This window comes from Neofelis nebulosa, chromosome 9 (genome assembly GCF_028018385.1).
Source record: "Neofelis nebulosa isolate mNeoNeb1 chromosome 9, mNeoNeb1.pri, whole genome shotgun sequence".
NCBI classification, from domain to species: Eukaryota; Metazoa; Chordata; class Mammalia; order Carnivora; family Felidae; genus Neofelis; species Neofelis nebulosa.
Window position 1 is genome coordinate 52,131,597 of NC_080790.1, and position 27,896 is coordinate 52,159,492.

The window sequence follows — 27,896 nt, forward strand, 5'->3', positions numbered from 1 at the left end:
ATAGATCAAAATTGCTAATCCTTATTTCCTGGAGAACGTAATCTAGGGGACCTGTCTTCTGGCTCCTCTCCCTGGCTCATCTAGCCTTCCTGACTGCCCAGCTAGCAAGAGGGAAATACATGTTTCCCTCTGTGTGTCCTCCTGTCCTTGAGGAAAGAGCCTTTTTTGGCTCTTCTCTAGAAAAAGATCTCCTGGATTTAGTGTGACCTCAATTCCAAGTGGTGCTTGACACACTAATTGTCTGTTTTCTCTACTTCTCTATCCTGCTTTGCTCACCTAATCTTTTCCTATTTTCCCTCCTTTGTACCTCATCCCTTGAACACAGGTACCTCCTTTGGTTCCCAGACCCTCAGCCTACAAATTACCAGATTTGGGCCCTGAGCCTTCCCTCTTTCATCTCTCTCATGTGGCTTATCCCTTGATGCTCAGGCTTTCTGGTCTGCGTCTGAAACTTTTACTGAGTACATTAGAGGGGCTGCTGATTCCCTCTTCCCAGCATTCCTCCCCACTTCCTCTCTTCCAGTTAGAAACAATTTTCTATTCATAGTCATGTGATGTCTTGTGGATCATAGCGTTTTGGTCAGATATTGGCATGTGATGTAAAAGCTGGGTAGTGAAAGCTCCTCCCTGGGAAAGCCCTCTTCCCTCTCTGGCCAAATGCTGTAAGAAGAGTCTAGAGTAAGCCAGTGGCCATGTCCCCCATTGTGAGTGAAAGCCAGTCCGAGAGAATCAAGCTCATACACAGAGGAGAGAGATGCATGAAAGAAACAGTACAGATGGTATTTGGTCCCTTGATCCAGCTATCCTTGAAGGCACTCTTATCCTCATTATGAGTCGGGACAATGAGTTTCTGTCATTTCCAACCACACATGTGTTCTAACGTAACCATTTCAGGCATTTCTGAGTCACTGTGACTTAACACTGCAATAGCCCTTTGCAGTTCTCTCTCAGAAAGCTGTCTTATCCATCTTCACATTCTCGAAAGTTCTGGGCTGGGAACGAAGAGACTAGGGTTCTACTTCTGGCTCTGCTAGCAAAAACTGTGTGAGACTGAGTAGAGCCTTTAATTTGCCTCGGTTTCCTCATCTATAAAAGGAAGCATCAGATTAGACGGAGTCTAAAATTCCTTCTGGCACTAACATCTTATGATTTTATGATTTCGAATTCCGCACCTCCAGGCTGACCCCACCCGAGCTCTGGTCCTAAATCTGCCTGGTTAACATTTCCACTTGCGTGTCCCACCATTATCTCAAACTCAGCAGCTCAGATGACAGTCATCATTTCCTCCCATAGCCTAGTCCTTTTTGTTTCTGTGCGTGGGAACACTGTTCTTCTAGACACCAGGACTCAAATGTTTGGGACAATTTTTCACTGCTTACATGCTTTTATCACATATGCTCAAGTGGTCACCAATTACCATTATTTCTTTCTTGAAAAATTCTTGGAGTCATCCTGGTTTGGACTCTCATTGCCATGTGTTAAGATGTATCTACATCTATCTCAAGCTCTGTGTCTCTCACATATATCTACCTTATATCTGTTTCTGTACTTGTATCTACATCTACAACTGTTATCTATACCATATTCATACCCCCAATCCCAATCACAAGCTCCAGGCTCATATCTTCAAATACATATTGAAAATATCTGCCTGGATATCTCTCAGGCATCTCAAAATTATGATCCTCTCCTCAAAAGGCTTGCTTCTCCATCAGTGTTACACGCCTGGAGTACAACATTTACCATATAACCTTGGACATAACCTTAACTCCACCTCTAATCCCATCAGCTCCTGGAATGGCTCTCAGACCTTCCCCTCCTCCCTCGGGCCCACCTCCTCAGACTGCCATAGCTCTGGCCTTTATTAGCTCTTCCTGAACCAATGCAACCTTCCTATTCTTTACACTGATGTTAGAGAGTTCTTTTCAGGCCACTAAACCCACCGAGCCCATCTACTGCTTGGCAACTTTCAAGGCCCGTCCTCTTCCTACCACATCAACTCCAAACATTTTAACGTGGCCTGAAATGACGAAATTGACAAAAAGGTGTCCCAAGGAGGAATTATTCCAGAGGGTTGCATATAAAGCTCCCAAGAGACTTCTCCATGAACACAGATGCAAGACATGAGGGCAAAGATGGAGAGTGGTGGATCTAAAGAAAACCGGATTTCAGAACGCAAGTGGCAACTTAAGTATTGGTCTCAAGTTGGACCAGGTTCCTATGTGATTTTCTCCTCCCTTGTCCCTCCTGTAATGAAGATGCTTAGAGTCGAAGATTGGTCCACAGTGCTACGGTGTGATCTGCTTTCTCTCCTGGACTTAATAGTTACTTACACTGGGCTGGTGGTGTTCCCACCACTAGGTGGGCCTCCCAGATCACTGCTGCTCTGGGTTCAAGGGCCAGCATACTCTCCATTGTGCACCTTTCTACTCCGCTGAGCAGGAGTGCTCAGGATTGCCCTTCCTTACATGACGACGGCTCTGGGATCTGAGGCTGGGCTTGCCTGGAGAAGAGAAGGTCACCCAGCAAAGTCAAGGGAGACCTGCCTCAGGGGCATGGGGCAAAGCCTCCATGGGGAACAAAGGGCTCCTTGAACTTACTTTGTCTTCTGTGCTCATATTTCCTTTAGGGAATCTGGGAAAAAGCTTGTTCTTGCGAGTCAGATCTGGGCCCCCACACCTGGGCCATTTATGTCTCTATAAATATCCACCAGCATGCCACTCTGGTACAACTCTAAACCCTCATAATTACTTTTTGTCACACAAAGCAAGAAGAATAAGGAAGAGATGGGAACACGTTTTCTGGCAGATGGTATCTGGGAACAGATGACAGAGACAAGACAGGTCAGTCAACTCCTACTGAAAGGAAAAATTTGGCTTTCTCTGCCCAAGACAGCAATCTTCATTCTTGGAAGTATAGAACAAATGTGGTTAGGAAGGAATGTGAATATAAAAATAGAAGTAAATGGTAAGAGAGCAATTTATTGCTTTTGAAAAATATTTAATGGTAGTTTTTTTTGTTTTTTTTTTACTTTACAGAACCGTTTGAAACTGAAATGTGAAAAGTCATCCACAGTCTCACCAGCCTTTATCAATAACTGTATCTTATTCCTTCCACTCCCCCTTTATTTAACTGTGCATACATTTTCCTTCTATTTATTTTATAAATCATAATCTTAATATACACAAAAGTTTGTGTTCTGCTTTTTATAAGAACATTACAGAATAAATTATATTTATGTCTTATTGCACAGCTTTTGTAAACCTTTGTTCATTCAGCAAATTATCAAACACCTTCAGTGCCCAGGCAGGGGCTGGTCATGGCAAGGAGCCTTTCCTCCCAGTGTTCACGGTGGGCTGAACATGAGAACAAGCAAGCCTGCAGGTACCTGAGCAGGAGACAAGGGCAAAGAGAGGGAAATGTAGGATCTGGAGGAGCCCGTGGGAAGGGCCCAGATGTCTGTGGGGTGGGTATCATGGAAGCTTCCTGGAGGAGGAGGTGTGTAAGCTAAGTCCTGCGGGGTAAGAGTTGGCAAGAAAAGAATGTGAGGGAAGAAAGAATGTTCTCAAGTCTGGAAGAGAGTGAGGGCACAAGGACGTGCAGAAAGTTTTATCTGGTGAGGATTTGGAGAGCTGGGCTGAGCCTGGAGGGGGGCAGGCTCCAAAAGTGGGAAGCACGTGAGGGAAGGCCTGTGTGGTGGGCAGGGTCAGCCTGCCAAAGAATCTGAATGGGATCTGGAAGGCAATGGGGAGCAGGAGATGTTTTAAGAAAGGCAGTGACAGGTTAGGACTGTATTTTGATTTTTTTTTTAATGTTTATTTATTTTTGAGAGAGAGAAAGAGTACAAGCAGGGGAGGGGCGGAGAGAGCTGGAGACACAGTATCTGGCCCAGAATCCGAAGCAGGCTCCAGGCTCCGAGCTGTCGGCACAGAGCCTGACACAGGGCTCCAACACACAAGCCCTGAGATCATGACCTGAGCCGAAGTCGGGCACTTAACTGACTGAGCCCCCCAGGTGCCCCGGGACCACATTTTTAGAAAAGCTGCTTAGGCCGCGCTGTGAAGGACACGTTGAAAGGAATCAAGAGCAGCATCGGGGAGTCCCATTAGGAAACAGGGCAGTAATCCAGGTGACAGCGGATGGCTCTCTGAACAAGTCTTCCCTATTTCCAGCCCTGCTCACCTCTAGGTGTAGAGGAAACAGCCTTCCCCTGACTTGCCTCAGGGCCCACTCTGGTTGGGCTCACCTGGCCCGGTGCACTGGTTTCTCACCCTCTTCTGATCTTCCAACTCCCCCTTTAGGCCTCTGTTCTCCTTCCCTACTTTCCTCCGCGACTTTGTAAAGTCTTATTCCTATAATATGTCCTGCATACTGCGTCTCTGCTTCCTGATGTAACCTTGATGGATGCAGTCCCCATGGACCCCGTCACACTGGCCTGTTGCCCTGTGAGCACTTATCCTGCCTGGAGTGACCTTGTTCCCTTGCATAGTGTTTGTACTGCATTGTTAAGCCCCCAAGAGTAGGGGCTTGTTCTGTTTTGTTACTGAGAACAGTGGCTGGCATGTGACAGTTGCTCGATCTGTTGAGTGAGTGAGGGCATGAATGAATGAATGAACATTTGGTCCAAAGCTCAGAAGCGAGTTCTGGGCTGAAGATAAAGATTCTAGCGTCACCGAAGCCATGGAAGTAGACAAGATCACCCGGCAAGCGTGGAGAGAAGAAAAAACAAGGAACGTCAGAAACAGAATTCTGAAGAGTGCCCATCACGTGCAGCTGGAGGACAGGAGCCAAGGCAGGTGCGCTGTGCTGAGAAGGGCAAGGAAAAGGAATATTTCAAGATGGAGAGACACATGCTACTTGACAAGAGAGCGGCCTTCGGGGTACTTGGACAGAGCAGTTTTAGGAAAGTGGTGAGGACTGAAGCCACACTACTATGGACTGAGGAGAAAGTACGGGTGAGGGGGCAAAGACACCAAGTGCGGGCACCTCCAAGATAGTTGGCTGTGAATGGCAGAAGGAGCCGGGGCAGCGGCCGGACCTGTGCAGTTTTAACATGGCAGACTCTTGAGCACCCTAAATGCTGGTGGGAGGGGCGGACAGAGAAGGAGAGATTAAATCGTAGGGGGACGGGCATGCTTACTGCATGGGAGCGTCCCCGAGAAGGCAGGAGGAGATGCTTGTGACTCTCACTGGGGTTGGAGCTCAGAGCAGGTGGAGGCTTGGAGCAGAGAGCCTTCCCCATGTTCACGGAGGGGAGGGACCAAGATCAGCCTGGTCTGGGTGCAGGGAGCCCTTTACAACTGGGGACAGGAGATCCAAAGACCTCCATCACTGGGAGGTGGGGAATGAAGCCACTTGCTCAGAGGGCTGGGGAGTGGAGGGATAATGTTTTTGGCTTGGCCGATCTCAGTCCCTTTAGTACGCGGGATTCCTACAAAGGAGAGCTCCGCCAGAGGCCAGGTTGCTGCTGGTCCCTCAGCTAGGCCCTGAAAGTGTTAATTCCCTTCTGGAGTCTTTGGCCAGGAGGAGTTTCCCTCTTTTCAGGAAAAGACCATTTCTTAAGCTCTTCTGGACCTCCTCCCCGCTCTTCCTCTGGGAACAGCTGAGGGGCCTGGAGGCTGCCCTTCCCTGCGCGGCTCAATCCCTGAAGAGGGCAGTATTTTCACAGGTGGGCCTTGCTCTAAGGAACCCTATTATAAGAAGATGCTGGCTTTTTAAACTGGGGCCAATAGAGGAATTTGCCAAGAGGGTCTTTGAAGTAATGACCTCCCCAGTTAGTGCCCTGAAACATATTTTTATATCTTGGAGGAGAGATTATGATCTGGTTGGGGGGGGGGGGGGCGGTGCTAAGAGCTGTGGGAGGCAAGAGACCTAGAGGGTGGCAGGATCCTGGCTTGTATCCAGGAGCCCGCCAGGGGAGCAGGGGCTGCTGCTCTGGGAGGGGCCTGGGGTCTGGGGAAATCAGATTCACAGGGTTCTACGTGTCTAAGCCCAGTTCCTGGGCAAAGTAAGGCCCCTCTGGATTAGAACTGTTTATTCTCCACAAGCCCAGGCCCAGCCAGACTGTGTGAGGTCTGAGCCAACAGAAGCCATGCGGAGTGGCCCCTTCCCCTGTCTGGTAAGGATGAGCAGGGCAAAGGCAGGAGTGTAGAGGTGACTGGGGGGAGATGGGCCCAGAGGGTGGCACCCATGTGGTTCTGAGGACCTTCTGCATGATTCTCACTCTCTCACTCACTCACTCACTCATTCATTGCTCAAATCTTTATTGAGCACCTACCACATGTCAGGCTTCTTGCTGAGATTCCATGGTGGGTTAGACAGGCCTGGTCCTGGCCCTAAGGAGCTTACATTCTGGCAGGGCACCAGACATTAAAAACAATCAGTGTGCTTTCACAGTGTAGTTATGAACTGTGAAAGAGCTAGGGAGAGAGAAAGGCAATGTGGTGGTTCGGGTCCTGGGGAAGCCACTTTAGAGCTGGGATCTGAAGCCTGGGCCGACACTGAGCAGGGTGGTGTAGGATTCGAGGTTGAAGGGGACAGCATTGGCAGAGCCCTCAGGGGCAAGTGGAAGATCTCGGGTGTGTGTGTGTGTGGGGGGGGGGGGAACAGAGAGGGAGAGGGTGTGGGTGAGTATGAGGCTAGGAAGGCTGGCAGGGGCCAGATCACACATGGCCTTGCTAATGGCATCGAAGGGTTCAGGTTTTATTTGGGGTGTAAATAGGAAGCTCTTGGCTACTGTGGCAGAGGTTTGGGTGCAGGGGCCCCAAGGTGACACTTCTAGTCAGAAAGTGGGAACAGAAGTCCATGCTTCTTGCCCTCAGATCCCCTTTCTATTTGACCTCCCTCTACACATACTTTGCACGGAATAGCTGGAGACAGGGGAAACCTTGTTAGGGCTTGAAGGGTCTCATAGAATAAGGGGCAGAGGCAGCAGTGAGGGGATCTGTTTGGTACAGTGGCATTTGTGCAAAGGGAACATTCAAAATCATGCCTAATGTGCATGGGGGTCAGCAAGTGGAAGGCCTTGAATGCCAGGCTGAGGAGGTTCAATTTCTTTGATCCTTGAAGGCTTTCGAGCAGAGGCACGACCCAGGTAAATACTGGAAATCTTGTTTGGTGCTGGAATGCACAATGAGTTGGAGGGAGCGGAGATATAGGAGGTAGGGCCAGCAGTCCTGCAGCTGCCGTGGTCTAGGAGAACAGTCCCACATGGGATTATGGGGGAGGCAGGGATGTTGGGGCAGGAGTCAAGGCTGGGGTACGGCTGGCAGAGGCCCCAGCAGAACCTGTTGAGAGATGTGCTATGCGCATATGCCCACGTGTGCATGTGCGTGCGTGTGCATGTGAGTGCACGTGGGTGGCGGTGGTGGTGGTGGTGACGTGATTCCAAAACCATGGCCATGAGCTTGGATCACCGTGGCCATTTGGTGCCAGGTTGGGTGTGTGGTGCAGGTAGTTCACTGTGGCCAGGCTGAGGTGGAGGTGCCGAGTGGACCCTCAGCTGGGGAAGCCAAGCGGAGTGTTGGAAAGGCAAGCCTGGAACTCAGCAGGGAGGAGGAGCTCTGGAGTTAGCTAACTTCTGGTGCGAATTAATCACCAATTAACTGATTATTCCATAAACAAAATGCCGCCTCTGTGAATTCCCAGACTTTCCAGTCAAACCCCGCAACCTCAGCTATGGAATTCTAGCCTGTCATTCCTGAGGTCAACCCCACCCTTGACTATCAGTAATGACAACATCAGTTCATCCACACTCTCCCCTCTACGCTTGGCCATGGCTGGGTTGAAACCCTCAAAGAGACTCACCTCCCAATTCCCACTTGACTTGTCTCCTGAGCTCCTCAAAGGCTTCCTTGCAACCCCAAGGAAAATTGCATGGCCCAAGGCTTTGGTGTCCTTACCAATGTTTTCACTCCTGCGGTTGGCCATCCTGGTGCTCTTGCTGGAACGCCTGCCCGTCTTTGCTTATCTCCGCTTTCCCGTGTGGGCAGCCAAAAGTTCTTGTAGATGGATGACTACAAGCCTCTGCAAATCCTGCCCGTTCTCTAAGGCCCATCCCTGGTCTCACCTCCCAGAAGTTGTCCCACGATGACACCTCAGCCAGCTCCTCCTGCAAGGCTGGCAAAGTGTAGACTGTACTACAGACGCTCTGGACTGCATGTGGCCTTTGCCCGGCAAGCTGGAACTTGGTCCTCTTCCGCCTGTTTTTGCCGCTCCCTGTTCATTTCATGTGGGTAGGTTGTTCTGGTTGCGGGAGGCCGGGCTCTGCGGGAGCAATAGCTCCACTCTGAGACCTCGGTGGCTTCGCATGGTGCAAGTTGATTTTCTGATGGTGTTGCGTGCCCGTCGAGGGTTGGTGGGAGGCCCTGCTCCTTTCTTGCTTGAGGACCTAGGCCGATGGCGACCTGGCATCTCAAAGCTTCACCATCTGGAATGGTGCTGTCCGATACAATTTTTGGCAATGACGGACCGTCTTGTATGTGCTGTGCGATGCAACTTCTGCTAGCCACATGTGGCTATCAAGGGTCTGAAATATGCTAGTGTGACTAAGGAACAGAATCTTGAATTTTATTTGGTTCTGACAAACTCAAATTGCCATATGCGGCTGTTGCTACCACATTCGGCAGGGCAGATCCGCAACAGGAGGTCTCCACATTCACCCCCCAGGTATCAGCAGAAGAGAGTGTGTGGAGGAACTTGCCTGCCTTTCTGTGCTCAGCCAAGAAGTAATCACTGCTCAGAGCTGGTCACCAGGCCCCACCTAACTGCAAGGCAGTTGGAAAGTGTGGGACAGCCACGAATACTCAGAGAGCAAGAAATCGCTTTGCCGCAGAGCTCTTCTCAAACCTTCCTGGGGCTAAGGTGCATGGGGTTTGGGGGCACAGATTCAGATGGTCTGCTTGGAGAGGGAGGGCAGGGATGGGCTGAGAGATGGTAGCTTCGAGATGCAGAGACAGGCCCAGGGAGGGCAAAGAATGTATTTACCACCTCACAGACTGGCTGGGCCTAGGGTCCTGAGGTGCTGGCTCAGAGAAGACAGAATGGGGAAGGCAGGATGGTCTAGCTCCCCTCAGAGGAACAACAGCCCTGGCTGGGACACATCTAGCCTTTCATTCTGGGTCCCTGGGAAGAGAAGAGCTGAAGAGCTGCCAGAGGCCTGTTCTCGGAGCCTTTGGAAGGGAAGGGCCCCACAGGGCTTTCAGTTTTCAAATGGCTTTGGCTCATCCCACCCCCCCCACCCCCCTCGCTGAGGTGAGTCACTGAGCTGCCTGCCGAAGGATGAACTGCAGGGCAAGAACCCAGCATGAGGTCATCTGGGCCACACTTCCCGCCTGACCCCAGCCCTGAGGCCAAGTTCAGGGAGTTTCCCAAGGCCAGTGAGGAAGGGGGTCATGCCCGGACCGCTGCAGCCCTGTAGCCACTGAGAAGGGGTGGAAGCAGATGGGGTGCGGTGCCTGTAAGGTCAGAGCCCAGGGGCTGCAGAACGGACCTCAGAAGTGACTCAGCCGAGGAAGGAAACTGAGGCACAGAGAGAGGCCCCAAGCCCACTCAGGGAGTTAGCAGCTGAACCGTGAGCAGGGCCTGGGCTCCTGCACAGGGCCCTTTACGCTCCTACACGAAGGGGTCCCGGAGGCCAGCGTCGTCCGGACGTCATCCTCACAGTCTCCAGGTTGGTGCACGCTCCAGCTGTTTTTATTTTTCCTAGAGACCCACATAACTCAGGCTCCGTCCACTTCTGATTTAAATCCTTGCTGCTGTTGGAACCCGTTTCTTTTCCTCTCACCCCCCAGGACAGATGACAAAGCTCCAGATGGCAAAGCGAGACCAGTGTGAACAAAGGAAAGGTTTTATTTGAGTCTGGAGCCTGGGAAGGGAGCCTCTGCTTCCTCCAACCAGGTCACCACAAATCTGTATCTTAAAAAGAAAAACCTAGAGGGGGAGAAATTCTTAACTTTACAAACTTGTCTTCATTTTAGAGAAAATTTTACCATAGGATTCCATTAAGGCAAGGCGTTCCCTGGTGTATTTCCTATGGAATTTGATTCACAAAACTTCTAATTTCAACAAAATGTTATTAACAGTTACCATCTGTAAGGCACCAAAGGTTTTTAAAATATGGCATACCATCAAAGTTAGGCTCGCCTGTAGGTTCCTCAAACGCCAGGGAACCCAAAATCGGTTTGGACCATGCCAGCCTCCAGTCTGCCCAGGCCAGGAGAAGCGAACCCCAGTTTATAAAGGAAAAATTGATGTAACAGTAAAGAATGAGAGCCGAGACTTGGAAACTGTCTGCCCTCTCTACCCCACAGGGGAGGGTGTGTTTGGAACCTGGTCTGTTGGGGAGCTCCTTCAACCTCGAAGCCTCCCACCTCCCCCCACGGTGTCCAGCAGGCTTGGGGCTGTCCAGCTAGGTGATTAGCTCCCACTGTGTCAGAGGCCAGTGTATATTCCAGAAGCACACTCTCTTCCCCTCTTTCTAATGCTGTTTAGAGATGGACCCCTTACCACAGCGCAAGTTGACCTGCCCTCTGCTGGTATCTGTGGCAGATGGTATTTTCCAGAGACTTCCAAATATCTGTGATCCACGTGTTCTAGCAAGCCACTCCTCTGTGGAGGAGGGGAGGGAAGCCTAATTTCTCTTCCCTTGTTTCTTGGTGGGCACAGATTGCTTGAACAATAGAGCATAGTAGAAGGGATGCCGTGTGACTTCTGAGGCCGGGTCGTAGAAGGTGATGCGGTTTTTGCCTTTTTCCCATAACAGGTGTGCTTATGTAAGAAATCCAGGTACCTTGAGGCCGCCGTGAGGAAGCCAACTGCATGGACAGGCCACATGTAGGTGTTCTGGCCATCAGTCTTGGCCCAGGTGCCAGATGTGTGGGTAAGGAGCCTTCAGATGGTTCCAGTTTCCAGCTATCAACCCATGCCCAGCCTTCAGGTCTCCCCAGCTGAAGGGGAGCTCAGACAGCACAGAGCAGAGATAAGCCATCCCTCCCATGCCCTTTCCAGTTCCTGACTCACAAATTCTGTGAACATGGCAAATGGCTGTTTCCTGTTGTGACTTCGTGGGATCATTTGCTACGTGGCTGTAGTAACCAGAATGATGCCCTGAGGTCTTGAGCACCCGGCATTCTCCTCCATAGAGCTCATTGCAATGGTAATTAATGAACTAATTATTCAGGAAGTGCTTTCATTAATGACTGTTTTTCCCATTCAACTCTAAGTTCCAGGAAGGCAAAGGATGCAGTCAGGCCGTCACTATATTCCTGGGGAGTCAACCAGGGAGATGTTCAGTGAATATTTAATGAATGACTGATCCTAACACTGTCCTCAGATTGACCCCTAAACTTGACCTCAGAATGATCCTGGCCTTGGATTCAGACTGACTCTAGCCCTGGCCACAGACCAACCCCTAATTCTGGCATCAAAGGCCTAACCCTGGCCACAGACCGAGCATAGCTTCTAGTGCTTGTGCCTGAGCACTAAGCCCTGTTTCATACTGACCCCTAAACTTGACCTCAGAATGACCTCTGACCCTGACTTCAGGCTGAATCCTGGCCTCACCATGGCCTAGATGACCTGGACCCTGTCTACCTCTCCTGGATCATCTTTTGCGCCCCATAACCCACCCCCACGTTCCCACCACGTTGCCCGTCTTTCAGTTGCTTGAAGGAGTAAAGATCTTTTGGGCATTAGCACGTCCACCTCCTGGCTCCAGGTCAGGCATGCACTTGCCCCTGGCCAGGAATGCTCTTTGTCTACTAACTCCTACTATTTCTTTCAATCTGGCTTAAATGCCACTTCTTTAAGGAGCCGTTCCTTTCAATGAGACCTCTTTATAATTGCTGTCAGCATTTTCCCACTTTATAACTATATATATGCATATACATATATATATGTGCTTGCTGTTATCTGATGTCTTGCTCTTTCTAGAGGCCAGAAGCTCCTTCTGGGAGTAGTGACACCACATTTGCTGTATTCACCACTCTCTACACAGTATATACAGCGCGGAGCCTGGAACCCACAAGGGGGCTAATAAATAATTGCAGAATGATCGAATGAGCCAATGACCAGGTTTCGTGTCTTCCAGGAAGCCTTCTCTGTACCCCTCAACTGCCAGGTGGAGCTCAGGGTCTCTGGCTGGGCCCTGTGAACAGCCGGGTGGGCAGGTTCAGCCACGAACCAGGTTATTTGCGTGCCTCCGTGCTTCTGCCATCCATCAGTGTGTGGCTTCCTCCAGCCCTGAGCCCGGCCTCTCCCCTCTGCAGCTCCAGCACACACAGGCCCGGGCAGCTCAGTAAATGCGGTTGAACTGTTGAACTGAACCAGTTACTTCTCTCTAGCCTCCTCTCTGGCCTCAACTCGCGGCTGATTCATGTGAGGGGCCATCAGGAGCAGTGCTTCAAACAGAGAAGAAACAAATGAAGAAGTCGAGAAGTCGGCAGTAGGAGACAGGCGGAGACATCCATCTCCTCATGCCCTCTGTCCTCATCACCATCCCCCTGAGGGTTGCAGGCAGTCAAAAGTTCAGGCTCCACGTTTTCTGGAAGAGGGAGGGAAATCTGTGTGTGGGGGATAAAAAAGTCCCCAAACTCAAATCACGCACACAGAACAACAAGCCATAAAACTGAACACCATTGGGAGAAGATGGGGTCACATGGTGGGAATCTGGATTGCAGAGGGGGGGGCAGCACTTGAGAAAACGCAGCCTCCTCAATGGGAACCAGATGGGCTACGTGCTCTTAAATAGAATCCCAGACTTGCAGCGCTGGGCGGGAGCCGGCCTGGAGTGCTCTCCCCCTGGCCCCTTCATGGGCAAGGGGACACAGAGGCAGAGGGAGGTGGTGGCAGGCCCTGGGGCTGCGACAGAGCGGCTTCTAGACCCCAGTCTCCTGGCTCCGGGTCAGTGCTCCGCTCAGCCTGCCACGCTGTCTCCCAGCCCTTTGCCAGAATCTCCAAATTAGAAGCATATCGAGAAGCAGTCCTGTCATTCCCCCTTTTTCCATTCTTTCTTCTGATTCTTTCTTTTTTGCAGTATAATTTTATAGGTGCCAGCAAGTACTCCTTGTTTCAAACCTCTCTCCCCATCCCCATCGACATCCCCACCCCCTGCCCCATGGAGAGAACACACGGCCCACTTGTGACAGGCACGGTGCGAGGTGCTTTATTTTGCTCACATAATTGTCGCAAAGCCCTGGGGGGTAGGTGTTGGTCTATCAGCTTGGTATCCCATAGGATGGGATGTAGGACTGGAGGTGAGGCTGGGGAGATGGGGATATGATATTGTATTTTGCTTCTATTGACCATGCAGGATTTACTATCTTAGCCAGAGACCCTCATAGCCACAAAAGCATGAAATAAAGTGGACCGGTAGGGGATCAGGGGGACCTCTTGAGATACTGAAATCCAAGCAGCCTCCGCTCCTTCCAGCAGTGCCCATCACCCACCCTGCAGAAACCACTGTTTGAAAACATGCAGGGGGCCATGCATTCCCTTTTCTCACTGACCTCTCCTCCCAGAAAAAAAAAAAAGGCATCACTCACTGGTCTCTTTCCCAGCTCCCTTGGGAAACAGATTCTCGTGATTACTTCCCAGGGGTGCTACATGTGGCCTTGCAGACTGAGCACTGAACAGCTCTGGGAGCACCACTCACAGGAACAATGATGTGAATGACAGCCCTGGCCTTCCCCCTGAGCTTTCCTGATGGTGGGGCCTCTGGCCTCCTCGGGGCACAGTGAGGAATTCCTGCTTGTCTGGGCCTCAGAGGTATCTGTCTCCTACCAGGAGTTGGGAGGAAATTGGGCATGCACTCACTTTGAAACCTCTCCTCTCCTGGGGGTGGTGTTTTCTAGCTGGGGTAGCATTGTCTCCAATAGCCAGTCACATACTCATCCCACCAAGGGTGGCCAGCACCTTGCAGCAGGTGTCTGAATTGTAGGTGGACAAGTTCTAAGCGAGAGTCCTGGGGAGGGTGTCCCCACAGGAAAAGCCAGTGCAGAAAGGTCAGAGGCAGAAGTGCCTGGAGTGCACGGGGGCTGATGTGGCCACAGTGAGGAGTGAGGAGTGAAGGCAGCAGGAGATTCAAGAGGAGTGAGGGTGGGAACGGGGATCAGCTTGGGAGTAGTCTGGAAGGCCATGTGCAGGAGTCAGGATTTTATTCCAAGAGTGGTAGTGATGCTCAAAGGGTCTAAGCAGAGAAGCCATGAGACTAAGTGACATTTTTTGCACTATCACTGGCTGGGGTGGATTTGAGGAAACAGAAGTGGAGCAGAGCATCACAAGATGAGACTACCTCAGGGTTCAGGTGAGTGAAGAAAGACATGGACCAGGCGAGAGCAGTTAGATGGAGAGAAGTGGATGAATCGGAGCCCATGTTGGAGAGGGACTTGCCCCGAGCGCCTGCGCGATTGGATGTGGGGGTGAGGGGCCGGGGGCGTCCTAGATTTGGGGTCTGGATAAGCAGGGTAGCTGGAAGGGCCACTCACTGGGACAGGAAGGTCGGCCTCCTTCCCTAACCTCCATCCCTGACTGCCTCAACCCGTGACTTCAGCAAGTGAGTAACATGTGCTGTGGCCTCTCCCTGCTCCCTTCCTTGCAAAGCAGATGGTGAGACAAGGAAGAAGGCCAAGCCTCCGCGGCTGTGAGTGTACTTTCCACTTTTAGCTCAGCAGTTGGGAGCCCATGGCCTTGCCATTCCTTGCCTCCCACTCCTGGTTGCCTTCGCTCTGCTCCAAACCAAATCCAGCCCCGTACTCTTCACTGAGCACCTGCTGTGACCCAGCCACGTGAAGGCCCCCATGGGAGAAACAGGAGGAGCACGTGCGGTCCCACCTTTGCGACCTGAGGAGAGCTGGGGCACCAGGAAGGGTCGAAGCGGCCAGGAGCATGGCAGAGAAAGAGTCCTAGAAGGCCGTGGGCACTTTTATGAGGTCAAACCATGGCAGTTGGAGGCAGAGTCGATGGCTCTGATGAACTCCTGAGGCAGGGAAAAGCCAGCTCTACCTCCCACCCCACCCCCCTCACACACATGTGCGCACAAGTATGTACCCTTCCTGGAGGCCCCACCTCACGCCGCTCGTGATCTCCAACTTCAGCCTTCGATGCTCCCTCTTCCCTCATGGGGTGGAAAGGAGAAGACCGAGCGGCCACTTGTCCACTGCCCTGCTTCACCATCCCAGACTGCCGGCAGATAAGAGGCTTTCGAAGACAGCCATTGCTGACCCTCTGTTCTGAACTTCCCCACAGAGCAGGTCAACTCGTCCCTGTCTCTAGAAAGCTCCAGGGGTTCTCTAGGCGTGGACCCCAAAACAGCAGCATCATCTGAGAACTTGATGGAAATGCACACATTTAGGCCCCACCTCAGACCTGCTGCATCAGAAGCTCTGAGGGTGGGGCCTCAGAATCTGTGTTTTCATGAGCAACTTCCCACCCCCACCCCCACCCCTGCCCTGGGGGATTCAGATGCACACTCAAGAGCCTTGGCTATCCTCGGACAAAACCTCCCCAGAAAGGGGAGATGTTTCTCTTCCGCTGCTCTCCCTAAGAGGAAACCCCAGTGGCCCCTCTACGACCAGACCCTGCCTCCCCCAAGAAGTCTCTCCCATCCATATGGACTCTAGCTCTTCAAGTTTATTGCCGCTCCCATCACCTCTGGGGCTGTGGGAGTGAAGGCCAGGTGGCCGCATCTGCTGCCACGTCACCCGCCCTCCCCACTCCCAGCTTGGCTTGCCACATCCACATGGTGTCCTCAGAGGAGCCAAAGTTATCCATGGAGGACATTCTGGGCAGCAGAAGAAATGGGTTGGCTTGTGACAAGGGATGAGGGATACCCCAATTCAGTTCACTGGGTTCCCATTTCTGCCCCAAACCCTGTCCCTAGCAGTGGGGAGAAGCAACACCAAGCCATTGACATTGCAGTTGGCTCCTTTAGGTGAGAGATGAGAGGCTGGGGTGCACAGACAAAATCCGTTGTCTGCTGGCTGCCTCCTGGGAGGGCACAGCTTTGCTGCCCCTGGGGAGCTCATACGACAATGGTCTGTTTAATCAGGGGTCCCTGTTTTCTCTAAAACTCCAGGCAATAACCATCCACTGAACAGCTCCTCCTTCAAGGAGTTCCTGCTTCACAGGACCTTTGACAGAGCCTGTGGGAGGAACCGAGTGGGGTGCAGAGTTACTTCCTGCCAGTTAGGCCCCTCCTCACTTGTGAGCAATTGGACAAATATCAAATTTTTTCACGTCAGTGTTTTCGTTGCCTTTTATCATTTTCTGATTTTAGTCTCCAGTGAGTTGTAGAGCTACGTGTGCTTAAACGGTACACACTGGGTGGGGGTGGGGGATTTGGTGCTAGACTGGGCAGGGCCAGAAGAAGAGGGGCACGGTCCAGCCCCCTCAGATGAGCAGACAGGGGAGGCTGCGGATGTGAGCGTGCACAGGTCTAGCTGCCCACTGTCGGCAAGACCAGAGAACTGGGAGCTCCAGCCCAAGCTCCATCACCAATAGACTGTGTGGCTCTGAGGGTGTGAGTTAGCCTCTGTGGGCCTCAGCTTACTTGTCTGACGAATGGGAACAATACTAGCTCTGCCCCTCCCACCCCCTCAGGAGCATTGCAGATATCCAAGTGAGCTAGTATCTGAAAAATATGGGTGGCTTCACAAAGCAAGGCAACGTAGTCACAACAGGGTCATCTCCTCTGCCTTGAAGGTGGGGACTGTGCTTTCCCATGTTTTGTATTCCCCAAAGCACCTGGTACAAACCATGACAGGTGGTCAATCAGTACTTGTTGAATGAAGGAAATAGAAGACATGGTCCCTGTCTCCACGGGATTGCAGGTCTAGCTGGGGGCTGGTGGTGGCAGTGAGGAACACACAATGGAAGAAACGTAAGAAGAGTAGAGAGAGAGGCCCTTGTTAGCTCAGACACCTCTAATTTAGAATTTGTGATGCTTTCACAAGACCGGGGAGGAATTAGACCCTGCTGATGGAAACACGTGCCGAACAAACTCCTCATGGGAACAAGATAATAATTGTAGGAGCTCCCGGCCTCCAAGTGCAGGTTGTGTTCCAGATGGCAGAGGGAGTACTGGACCCTTTGGCCATACCCACTTGCATGGGAGCAGTTAGCGTGCCAATCACAAGTGAACTCTGACCTCATCTCTGAAGTAGCCAGTACCTTTCCTTGACCATGCTTTGTTAATGGCCGTTCAGGGTGACTTCATTTATTTAAGGAACATAAAATTTTATTTTGGTAAGTCTAGGCCATTACTGGCCTCCCTCTACCTCCTCCCAAACAGCCCATTTCTATTCAATTTTCAAATAGATGTAGTGACAAAGAGCATGTAACCAACCCCATGTTATGAGCTCCCTTGACAGGAGTCAGGGGGTCCTTGGGCCTGGCAGAGAACCATTGGCTGTTGAGGACCCGGGTCAGCCACTGGCCTTCCCTGGGCCACCGCTGCTTCAACAAAATGAGCAGGTGGGCCCAATTGAAGCTCAAGGTAGGTATCTCCTGCATTGGACTCTCCTGGTCCTTGACTGAAAAATGCCTCAGCCTAGAGCAATGTAAGAACAAGATGGCCCCAGCCTCTTCCTGCCTGGTGCTCTGGTCAGGGGGACACATGGCTCCACAGGCTAGAGACAGAGGTGGTCCAGGTTGTTTTGTCCATCCTTCTTGGCCTCAGATACTTGGGCTAAGCTCCTAGTGGGGACCGGCCTCAGATGGAAGAGGTATCCAGGTAAGCCCTGCCAGCTGAGATGGGAGAGAGCCCTGCAGGCATAGGAAACACATGAGCATTCGTGTGGCAGTGGGTGAGAACCCGGGTCCCTGCTGGAGAGAATGGGCAGTGGGCAGTGTGGAGATGTGGTGGAGGAACAGGGTATGAAAGTTTTTGGTCCAGGAAGAGGAGCCCAACCTTAATTGGTAAGAGTGATTGCAGGTTGTGAGTAAGGGGGGCCGTGATGGAGGCCCCGTGCACTGACCTGCGGCCACTCAAGTGAGACGGGCTGGAGCTGGCAAGGTCTTTGGGGAGGCCTGGGATAGCCTGGGAGAGAGTGGTTCTGCCCAGGGCCACAGGGAAGAGGATAGGTAGAAGGCCGGAGCCGAAATCCCTCTAAAGGCCAGAATGCCGACTAGGGGCAGCAAGAGGGGCTCTGGGGAGACCCCTCTGCCCAGAAATACCCTAGATAGTTGAGATTCAGCAGTTCCCCTCCTTGGCTTCCTACAAAGCCCAGGGGACGATGTGAAACATGCCATCTAGTTTGAATCCTCATAGCCCTGCAACACTGGTGGTATCATCCTTATCTCCCGAGCGAGGAGACCAGGAGCAGAGCTCCGAGGCGCCTGTCTGACTCCAGAGGCCCTGCTCTTGCTATTGCCACCCCTGCCCCATGCCTGAAATGACCCTCATCTCCAGGCTCAGGACCGGCATGGGGATTGGGCTCCGGGGGTGCCAAGGGTCTTGGTACAGACCCCAGCCCTAGAGGGCAGCTGGGCCTTGTCGGGGGAGGGGGCGGGTTTGGTTTCTGAGCTTCAGGGTCTGGGAGGCTGGAGAGGGCCCAGTGGCTCTCTGCCCTAAACGCAGCCACGCTCTGGTCCTCTTCACGTCCTTCCTCAGACTCGTGCCAGTGCTGCCACTCTCTGGCTGAGCTACTGGGGAATCTCCTTCACACCTCAGTCTCCGCATCCGTGAAGTGGAACTGATAACAACGTGGTGTGGTTGGAGCCATTCAGTGAGATCACATATGCTAAGTGCCTTCATAAGTGGAGGCCTTAGTTCCAGGAGCACCATTATCAGCAGAGTTCTCGCCACGTCCCCTTGTCCACCGTTACACGTTGCATTCATCTTTTAAAGCCTGGTGTAAATGCCTTCTCATCCCTCTTGGCAGATTTTTCCCTGATTTCTATCCTGCTAAGAAGCTTGATAACAGCTTTATTGTGTGATTTATCATGGTCTGGCTGTAATCAGTAGAGGATATGTCTGTCCTTCCAGATAGTGAGTCCCCGAGGGCAGAAGCTGGATCATCTCATTTGTGTGCTCTTTCTTGGCTCAGGAAGGGACAGCTGGGAAAATTCTCAGGCGGTCCCCAGACCTGTGCTCCCTGGCTCTGCCCATCCTGGCTCCCTCCTCTTGACGGAGAGGCCTGTGGTCTCAACGCTCCACTTCAAGGCCTCCTCACCCCCGTCCCCAAGACATGCTTCCTCACCTCTGAGGTGGGCCACCAGTGACCCCAATTATTAGTCCTTTATTTTGCTGGCTCTGTCTCTTTGTCTGCCTGATCATGCAAGCCACTCCTTTTTTTTCTAGAAATGAATTTTACCTTTTGTGTGTGTGTGTCGGTATTTTCTCAAGTTTTATCCCTGCTCTGGCCACTCTCTTTCTCTATTCTTCATAGCAAAGTTGGGGATCTCTAATACTTCAAGGTGATTCCAATTCACCAAAGTTCTGAGAAAGGTCCCCCCAACATGGATCTGAGCTCCTTCTCCCCAGCGTTCTACACGGCCATCCTTACACCTTGTCTGCATGTACTTATGCTTTGCCGCCACCAAATAAACCGATCTAGATGGCCCGAAAGCAAGCACAATCTTATGAGCCATCAACACAAACTGAAAGACAAAGTCAACACATGTTTATATCTATAGAATAGCAGAGACGATGGTGTGTTCTCCAAAATCTTTCTCTGCATCCTGGGCCTGGCATTTCCCACTAAGTTCTGGCCAATCAGATATGAGCAGAAGTGATGGAGGGCACTCCACGCCTACCCCTGAGAACAACCCCCCCACCCCACCCCCAACACACACACACACAATCTCCTATTCTGGCTGGATGTGGAGAGTCCAGCAGAGAGTTCTGGAACCATGGAGTTTACAGATTTCAGGTCCCTGAATCACACTAGGAGGAGAGTCACTCCATCAGCAATGCTTGCTTTGGATTGCTATAATATAGAAAAATAAACTTTTATTCTGTTAAGCTATTTCAATTTGGGGATTGTTTATTATCGTAGTTACTTGACCCTGACTACTATAACCTCAAGAGTATGTAATGTGCCTAGCTTACAGATGATAGACAGATAGATAGATAGATAGATAGATATAGATAGATAGATAGATATAGATATAAGAATATAGATATAGATAGCTAAGTAAATCAAGATGGTGGCAAATAGATTAGGGACATAGGATGAAGTCAGGGGTAAAAAAAAATCTACAAGTCTTGCAAATATTACAGAAGTCAGTAAGAGGAAGAATAATATTTCAATAGAGAAAAAGAAATAAAGGCTCTCAACAGGCAGCTTAAAATGAATTAACCTCAAGACTAATACATATATGAAAAGATGCTCTGAGGAACTAGGAGAATGCAATTTAAAAGACAACCATGTCAAACTCCTTGGCTTGGCAAAAATTAAACATCATGATTATTATATCCAGTGTTGATCTGGAGAGGGAGAGAAAGGAACTCTGGGTTACTTGATGATAATCTCCTTGGACAATAATTTGACAATATCTAGTAAAGTTGAAGATAACCATTCCTTCACCCAGCTGTGCTATAGAAAGTCTCACACATATGCACAAATGATATAGATGAGATGTTAATTTGCCTCTGAGCTTCCTAGCTGCCAAAGCAAAGAGGGGCAGATGATTAATGCCCATATAATTCGATTCTCAATGCCCATATAATAAAAAAGGAGACCTGTGTCTCTGGCTTTCTGGCCATGAGGTCAAAGAAAATGTTTTCCTGTGGATTCCTCCTGGTAACAATGTGTATTTTAATAGGCAAGGTCTTAGGCAACATCCCCATTATAAAGAGTAAATTGTGTCCAACTTAGTAAGTTTCAAAGCACTTATCCCTTTACATGAAACTTATTCTTGATTCTAGGGACGAAATGCACACTGGGGACCAAAAGGATATTTAGTAACAGTAATTACAGGAGTGTTCAAAGTTGTGTAGCCCAAGAATGACCTCTCTGGTGACAGAATAGCCTGGCTTGATTCAGGAATGAGATTTTTATTATCACTAGGAACCCTCCCCACCCACACCACGATGACAATTTCTCCAAACCAAGCTTTTGAATAGAATTGAGTAGCAGAGAGTTCAGGTTACAATTTCAGGCAAGCAACCAGCCTGAAATTATCCTCTGCTGTTCACTTAAGACATGATCAAGAGCTTTGCTGATGGCAAAGAAAATTGCTATCCTTTCATGAAAGTTAAGGAGTCTTTACCAGAAATAGTGTCTAGGTTAATAGTTCCCCTATACTTTCTATAAAGGAAGTACAGGTAAATAAAGGAAATTTATATTTAAAAATACACATAAATGCAAGCTATGGCTCGTTCCTAATCACAAAATTTTGAGAGCTTTCTTGTAGCCAAAAGGAAAATGGACAATGACCACCTCCAATATTGGAGTTCTTTGTGGAGCTTGCTGATTTTAGCTCCGAAATGTCCAGATCGTGATCCAAGTATACAGCTTTGGTGGTTCATGAATAAAGCTTCCAGCCCCAGAGGAGTGAATCTTGCCTTGTCCCTTAACCCATTCTTTCTGGTAGTCCTGACAAAAGCTGTATGCCTGAACCAAATGCTTCCTGTCCCAGAGAGTAAGGACCAGTCTTGAAACCAGTCCTTCATCCCATTTCAGAAAAGGACTCTGTCAAGTAGTTACTCCAATGATTCCCAGAGTGGTATGGTGGCCATCAGAGTTCTCAGGACACATCTGAGCCATACTAAAACCACACAATTGACCCCCAAATCATTCCTGCTGGGAGTCAGAGGCCAGGACAGTGGGACCCATACTGGGAAGAGGGTGGATAGTTTTCAGTTGCTGCCTCTGTTGGGTGGAATGGTGTGACACAGATCAATGCAGGGAATCACTGTCATCTCGAAGTTGAAGCTTACCAAAGAGGAAGGATGCTTTTGGGCTCTACCCGGGTGGCCTTTACCAGTTCTGTGTGCCCATGCCCTGGCTTTTGTGAGGAGTTTGCACCTTTAAAATTTTTTTTTTTAATTTATTTATTTTTGAGACAGAGAGAGACAGAGCATGAATGGGGGAGGGTCAGAGAGAGAGGGAGACACAGAATCTGAAATAGGCTCCAGGCTCTGAGCTGTCAGCACAGAGCCGGACGCGGGGCTCAAACTCACGGATGGCGAGATCATGACCTGAGCCGAAGTCGGACGCTCAACCAACTGAGCCACCCAGGCGCCCCAAGAGTTTGCACCTTTAAAGGCTACTCTTGGGGGTCACTGTAGGCACTTCACCCAGACTCCTGGAGATCTGGAAATGCTGAGTTTCTCTCCCCCTGGGGCAGACTGAGCCATTGCCTGGTTGGTGGAGGAATGTGGCCGTTTCCTTGCCTCCAGGGGGATAAGATCTGTGGTGTGATTTATTCTCCAGAGCTCTCTGCAGGATCAGGCAGACTGTCACACTGTGACTTAGCTTCTCCCTGTCCCTATGCTACTGGTCCCACTTCCCCCACTGGGTTCTCCTGGGAGCACTTTTTTGATGAATCACTCGCACATGAATCCCCTTCTCAGGGTCTGCTCCTGGAAGACAGTGGGTCCACTGAGGGGGCTTTCCGGGGCCTCATGAACAATGGAGGAGGAGTCTTGGGCTTGCACTGATGCCTCCCCCACTCCCTGTTCCTCTCACCGCGCTTGGGTCCAGGACAGCAGGACCCTGGGATCTTTGTTCATAGTCAGTCCTTCCTGATAGAGCCAGAGACCTCCTCCGAGATCTGTGACAAGTGGCTGGATATTTGGACTTTTGAGAAATAAGTAGCTCCTAGAGCAACTGAGATGCAATGCATCCTGGCAATAGGGCTTCCTTTGCTGCATTCCTCCGGGGCGGCCTGGTAGGCTTGCCAGGGGAGTTTTGGCTTCCCAGAGAACCTCATAAAACAAGAATTTTATAGGCAGAGTCTTTGCTGCCCAGGTCAGGGAAGTCACACAGAAATCAAGCGGCCCCCACTGGAGGTGTGTGGCTGCAAGGCAAGCACCCCTGGAGGTGACGATCTGTCACCCCGCAGGCCATAGGCTGGTCCGGACCCCTTCTGGTGTCTTCACAGCCACCTGACCAGAGTTTCCCAGCTTGCCCAGAGTTGACCTGAAGCTGCCTATGGGCAGAGGGAGGTTGAGGGTGGAAGGGCTCCCTTTCTGAACCTTCTAGAATGCCCATTTCACAGATACAGCAGTTGTTGCATCATCGAAGACACCAGCCCTTTGGCTGAACTGCAAGCCCATTTCCCGTCAACGTATGCCATGGGCTGCTGTTGAGCAATAATGTGTCAGTTGGATCGGATGGCCCCCTTCAGTCACGATGACTTTCCCAGAGGTGTGGCCCATGGGGAAGCAGTCTTTGAAGGCAGCTTGCCCATGGAGGGGGCCCAGCCTGGGCCTTTTTGAGAAAGGCATCAACATTCCCAGCATCTAGGTCACTTCCATTTAGTACAGCCATCAGGGATGTGCTGGAGAGGGAAGCCCAAAAGCCTCTCTCACTGGGACCCTGCACCCCAGGAGCATCTCCTTAGCAGAAACAAAGGACGGTAGACTGACATGGGTCTTATGGGCTTCCATCAGGTACCTGACGTTCTCCAGGGGCAGGGCGGCCAGCCTCCCACAGGCCATCCGGTCAGCCAGTGGCCAGCAAAAGCTGAAAATACGGGGCACTTAGAAAGAGCGATGGCTTGGTAGGGATTGGGCCTGGGGCTCCACATGCGGGGCCCACCCTACATTCTAACTGGGCCCTTCCCTGCCCATCCCGAGCTGGGCCTGGTCTTCCATCTCATGTCCAGGGCCACCTTCCCTCCCACCCTGGAGAGAAAGGTGCTCGGCCTGCTCTCCAAGGGTGCAGTGCACCCAGGCTCTGAGAAGCAACCCCCAGTGCCTTCCCTGAGACCCTCCCTCGGCACTTGTTTTGTGATGTCATGTCAGTCACTCTTCAGCCTGTAAGGCTAATCCTATCCACAGAGCAACACACACAGGCAGGGGCTCCCTGCCTCCGCCTGCTGAGGTCTGGCCTCTGCTCTGTCCCCTGTCACTGAGGTCCTCAGTGTTCTCTGCTACCAGTGGTGGGGGCATCCCGGCCTTTAGGGCATAGTCCTTTCTCAGCCTTGGACACTGTGGGGGGTGTCCTTGGCCTCAGCCCGCTCTAACTCCTCACACTCTCCCTGGACAAGTGCGGCTTCCTGGTGGGGGACCATCTGTGTGCCAGAGGCTCCCATGCTCACTCCTGAACACCTGACCATCTCCACCAGACATCTCTCTGGTGAAGGCAAAGTCCCGGTCAACTCACTTGCCCTAAAGGGAACCCATCTTATCCCTGCTTTCCTCCCAAATCTGCTCTTCTCTAGCTAAACTCATCACCTTTTGTCCCCACCTGGTTCCTTCTCCCCCAGCCCTCGTCGTCATAGCAAATGGCCTCACTGGCTGGTCACACAGGAGCTCCTGCCAGAAACCTGGGAACCGCCCCCACTCCTTTGCCCTGCACGAAGTCCTGCTGATTTTTCCTACCCATTACTTGTCGGGTCTGTCTTCTCTCTCTGTGGCCAGTGCCTGGGCTCTGCTCAGACCTCAATCTCACCTTCCAGCACCCTCCCAAGTGCTTTTGCCTGATCGCCCGGAGCTGGATGGCCTGTTTCTTGAGAGAAAAAGGCAGGGCTGGGGCTGGGGCTGGGCCATGATGGGCCTAGCTCCTCACTGGGGGAGCACCTTAAGTAAGTCTAGACCTAGGTTAAGTTCCCACAGTCTCTCTGGAACAACATGAACCTTCTTCATTTGTTGGCTGTGTGTGCCCAGAAGGCTTTCAGCCACAAAGCATTAGTCAGGCCCTGTGCTGACACTGGAGAGCCAGCTTGGGATTCTCTCTCCCTCTCCCTCTCTGCCCCTCCCCCCTCTCACTCTCTCTGTTCTCAAACAAATAAACTTTAAAAAAATAAATAAAAATCCTGAGCCACCCTGGCCCAAATACCAAATGTCCCACCTCCTGGGGCAAGGGCACCCCATCTCCTACACCTCCCTCCTGAAAGAAGGAAGCTGGGGCCCTGGGAGTGAAGACAGATTCTCCCTGGGCCTGGAGAGGGGCTTTCTGTGGGCTTTCCTTCAGGGAAACTGCCTTACTCCAGGAAGAGCCTCTGACTTGGTGTGGAGGCACAGGCCCTCCCTGTAAGCCTTCATTTCTCTGAGGCAAATGCCCCTACAGGCTAAAAAGTCCCTTAGTCCCATAACTGTCCTGACTGTGGAGTGAAGGGACAGTGGCTCGAGTGGTGTGTATGTGTCAAGGGGAGGGACGGACAGGCAGGGTGAGCATCCCTGGGGACCCACAGGCAGAGGGGAGCACCCTGTAGACACGTTGGTCCCCGTGGGAAGTGGGGGTGCTAGAGAGAACCCCTGTGGCCTGGCGGGCTTCAGGAACCAGGAACCGAGCACGGTGGCCTGGGGGAGGGGCGGGAGGCCGGTGGGAGAAAGGCTTTCAGACTTTCAGGGAACGTAAATTTTACCCCCGGCTACTTTCTCTGGGATTTATTTCTCGGTGAACTTGAGACTTTGCCTAATTACGTTTGGGTCTCTTTCAAAGCACATAAATTGCATCCAGTTCTGCTGCCTTCTTCTTAGGAATAAATTGTCCCTGTGCAAGGAGGGATCTGGGGGAGAGAGTGAGACTTTATTAATTCGACACAGAACTCTGTTCCCCTGCCCTCCCCTATGCCCCTCGTTGAATAATAAAATAATGAAGATTTGACTTGGACCAGGATGTGTGGATAAATATATTGGTGACATGAATGGAAATGGATTTATTACATAAACAGGAGACTTCATCAATTTAAACCTGGCCTCCTTTCAATAGGCATAAATTACATTTTCTTTTCCTACCAGTTGCTGTGTTGTTTTTTTTTTTTTTTTTTAAGAAACTGGATTTATCGGAATTGAGATTTCACTAATTTATTTCATGGAGCCTCGTGCTTCCTCTTTCTGCCCAACTCATTAAAGACTGGTCCTTCTTGAGTCTCCCCCACCTCAGTCCCACTCAGAGCTCTGTGGCCTGCCAGGAGGGAGGTTGGGGTGAAGGGTGGCTGGAGTGTGGCTTGTCTTGGGCCAGAGAGACAGATGCTCATTGCCTCTACTCCCTCTAGAACTATCTACTTCACCTTAACAAAGGTACCTCAACAGGGTGTCCAGCCCCAGAAGCACAAGAAGATCCCTTTCCAGGCCCCCAGGAGGGCCAAGGGATGGTCCAGAGCAGGGTCCGACCTCAGCGGGTCCCGGGATTTGTCAGCAGACCAATGGCAGAGAGAATCTGTGAGCTGGACTGCAGGAAGGGGTACAGGGGTGCTTGGCCACAAGTCCCAGCGGGGTGGCAGTGGGAGGGGTCCAGTGAGTGCTGGAATGTCCCATCACAGACCAATTATCATGGTACAAGCATTGCTATCCTACGAGTTCGGGGCCCAATTTATATACTCCTCTTCCTCCTCCTCCCTCCCTGTCTGCGGCTTTCTCTTAGCCAAATGGGGATTTGGGTCAGCACCTGCCGAAGTGTTTGGTTGGAGCAGGGAGGTGGCTGGAAGCTGCCTTAGCAGTGGAAGACATGGCCTTTGGACTCTGACTTTGCTTTTTCTGTATTTTTACTGGCATGGCAAGGTTACTTCCAGCCTGGGAATTCCTCTTAGGGAAACTTCGATCTGCCTCTCTTCTATCTCCGCTTAAACTTGGACAGTACTGAAAGTCTTGAATATTCTCATTCATTTAAAGTGATGTTAACACTCAGTGTGTTAACACCTCTGGGGGTGTATGTATGACAGAAATGTGGCTGCCATCTTATTTGGAGAAGTTGGAGAGGGCAACGACTCCAAGATCTGAGAGGTGACTCATGGGGGGCAATCTGGGGCACCACAAGAACCAGCCGATGAGAGATTCCTGTTCCCAGAGCCTTCCTGACACCCCTTCATGCCGCAGTGGCAAGGACACTGTCTCAGCATAACCAGCCCTCTGGAGGATTAGGGAGGAGGGGAAAGGGAGGGAAGAAACTTCCCCCCGCCAAACCCTCACTCCCATCTCCCATCCCACCCGGTTCACCAGCCCCAGGATTGGCAAGGGGGCCGGTGGCGGTTCTGCAAGCTGTCATTCACCAAGCCCGTTGTCTGGCGCAGGTGTTTCCAATAAGGGATCCTTCAGGCTTGCTTCATCCAGGAGGATGTTTACAAGAAGGTCTGATGAGAAATTGTCTCCAAATGCTGTCTTGTAAGCAAGACGTTAAGAAGGGGGGTGGGGGTTAGTGCCTTAGGCTGTAAGCAAGCAAGGCTTCTGGAATGGGGCCTGGCCAGTGCTCCCTCCACCCCCAGTCCTCTTGGCCAGGACTGGCAGGCTGGGGCCTGGGCAGGTCTGGGCCCACTGCCAAGGGTGGTGAGTGCCATGGGGGTTGGCTTCAATAAACAAAAGCAATAATGTTGGAAGAAACTCCACAATAAACAGAGATACTGGGACATCCCAATTTTGCTACCCAAACCCTAAGGCCTTTTCTCTGACCCTGTGATCTTTCTTTGGCCCCTCTTCCACCGGTTGGGGGGCACAGAACTCTGTGGTTTTATTATCATCATGGGTTTTATTATCATCATGGTGAGCAATCCACACATCATTAAGGAGCATCTTCCTGGAGAAGCCCAGAGAAGGAAGGGAGATATCTTGTATCCAAGCCTTCACACACAGAATTTTCCAGTGTGATTAAACCCTCTAGGAGGAAGGTAGGGGATGCACAGCAGAGCTGGCAAACTTTTTCCATAAGGGCCAAATAGTAAATCTTTTCAACTTTGAGTTCCATACAATTTCTGCCACAACTATTCATGTCTGCCGTTGTTTTGGGAAGGCAACGACAGATGATAGGAAAATGAGAGGGCATGGCCAGATTCAATCTGCTCACAGTAGT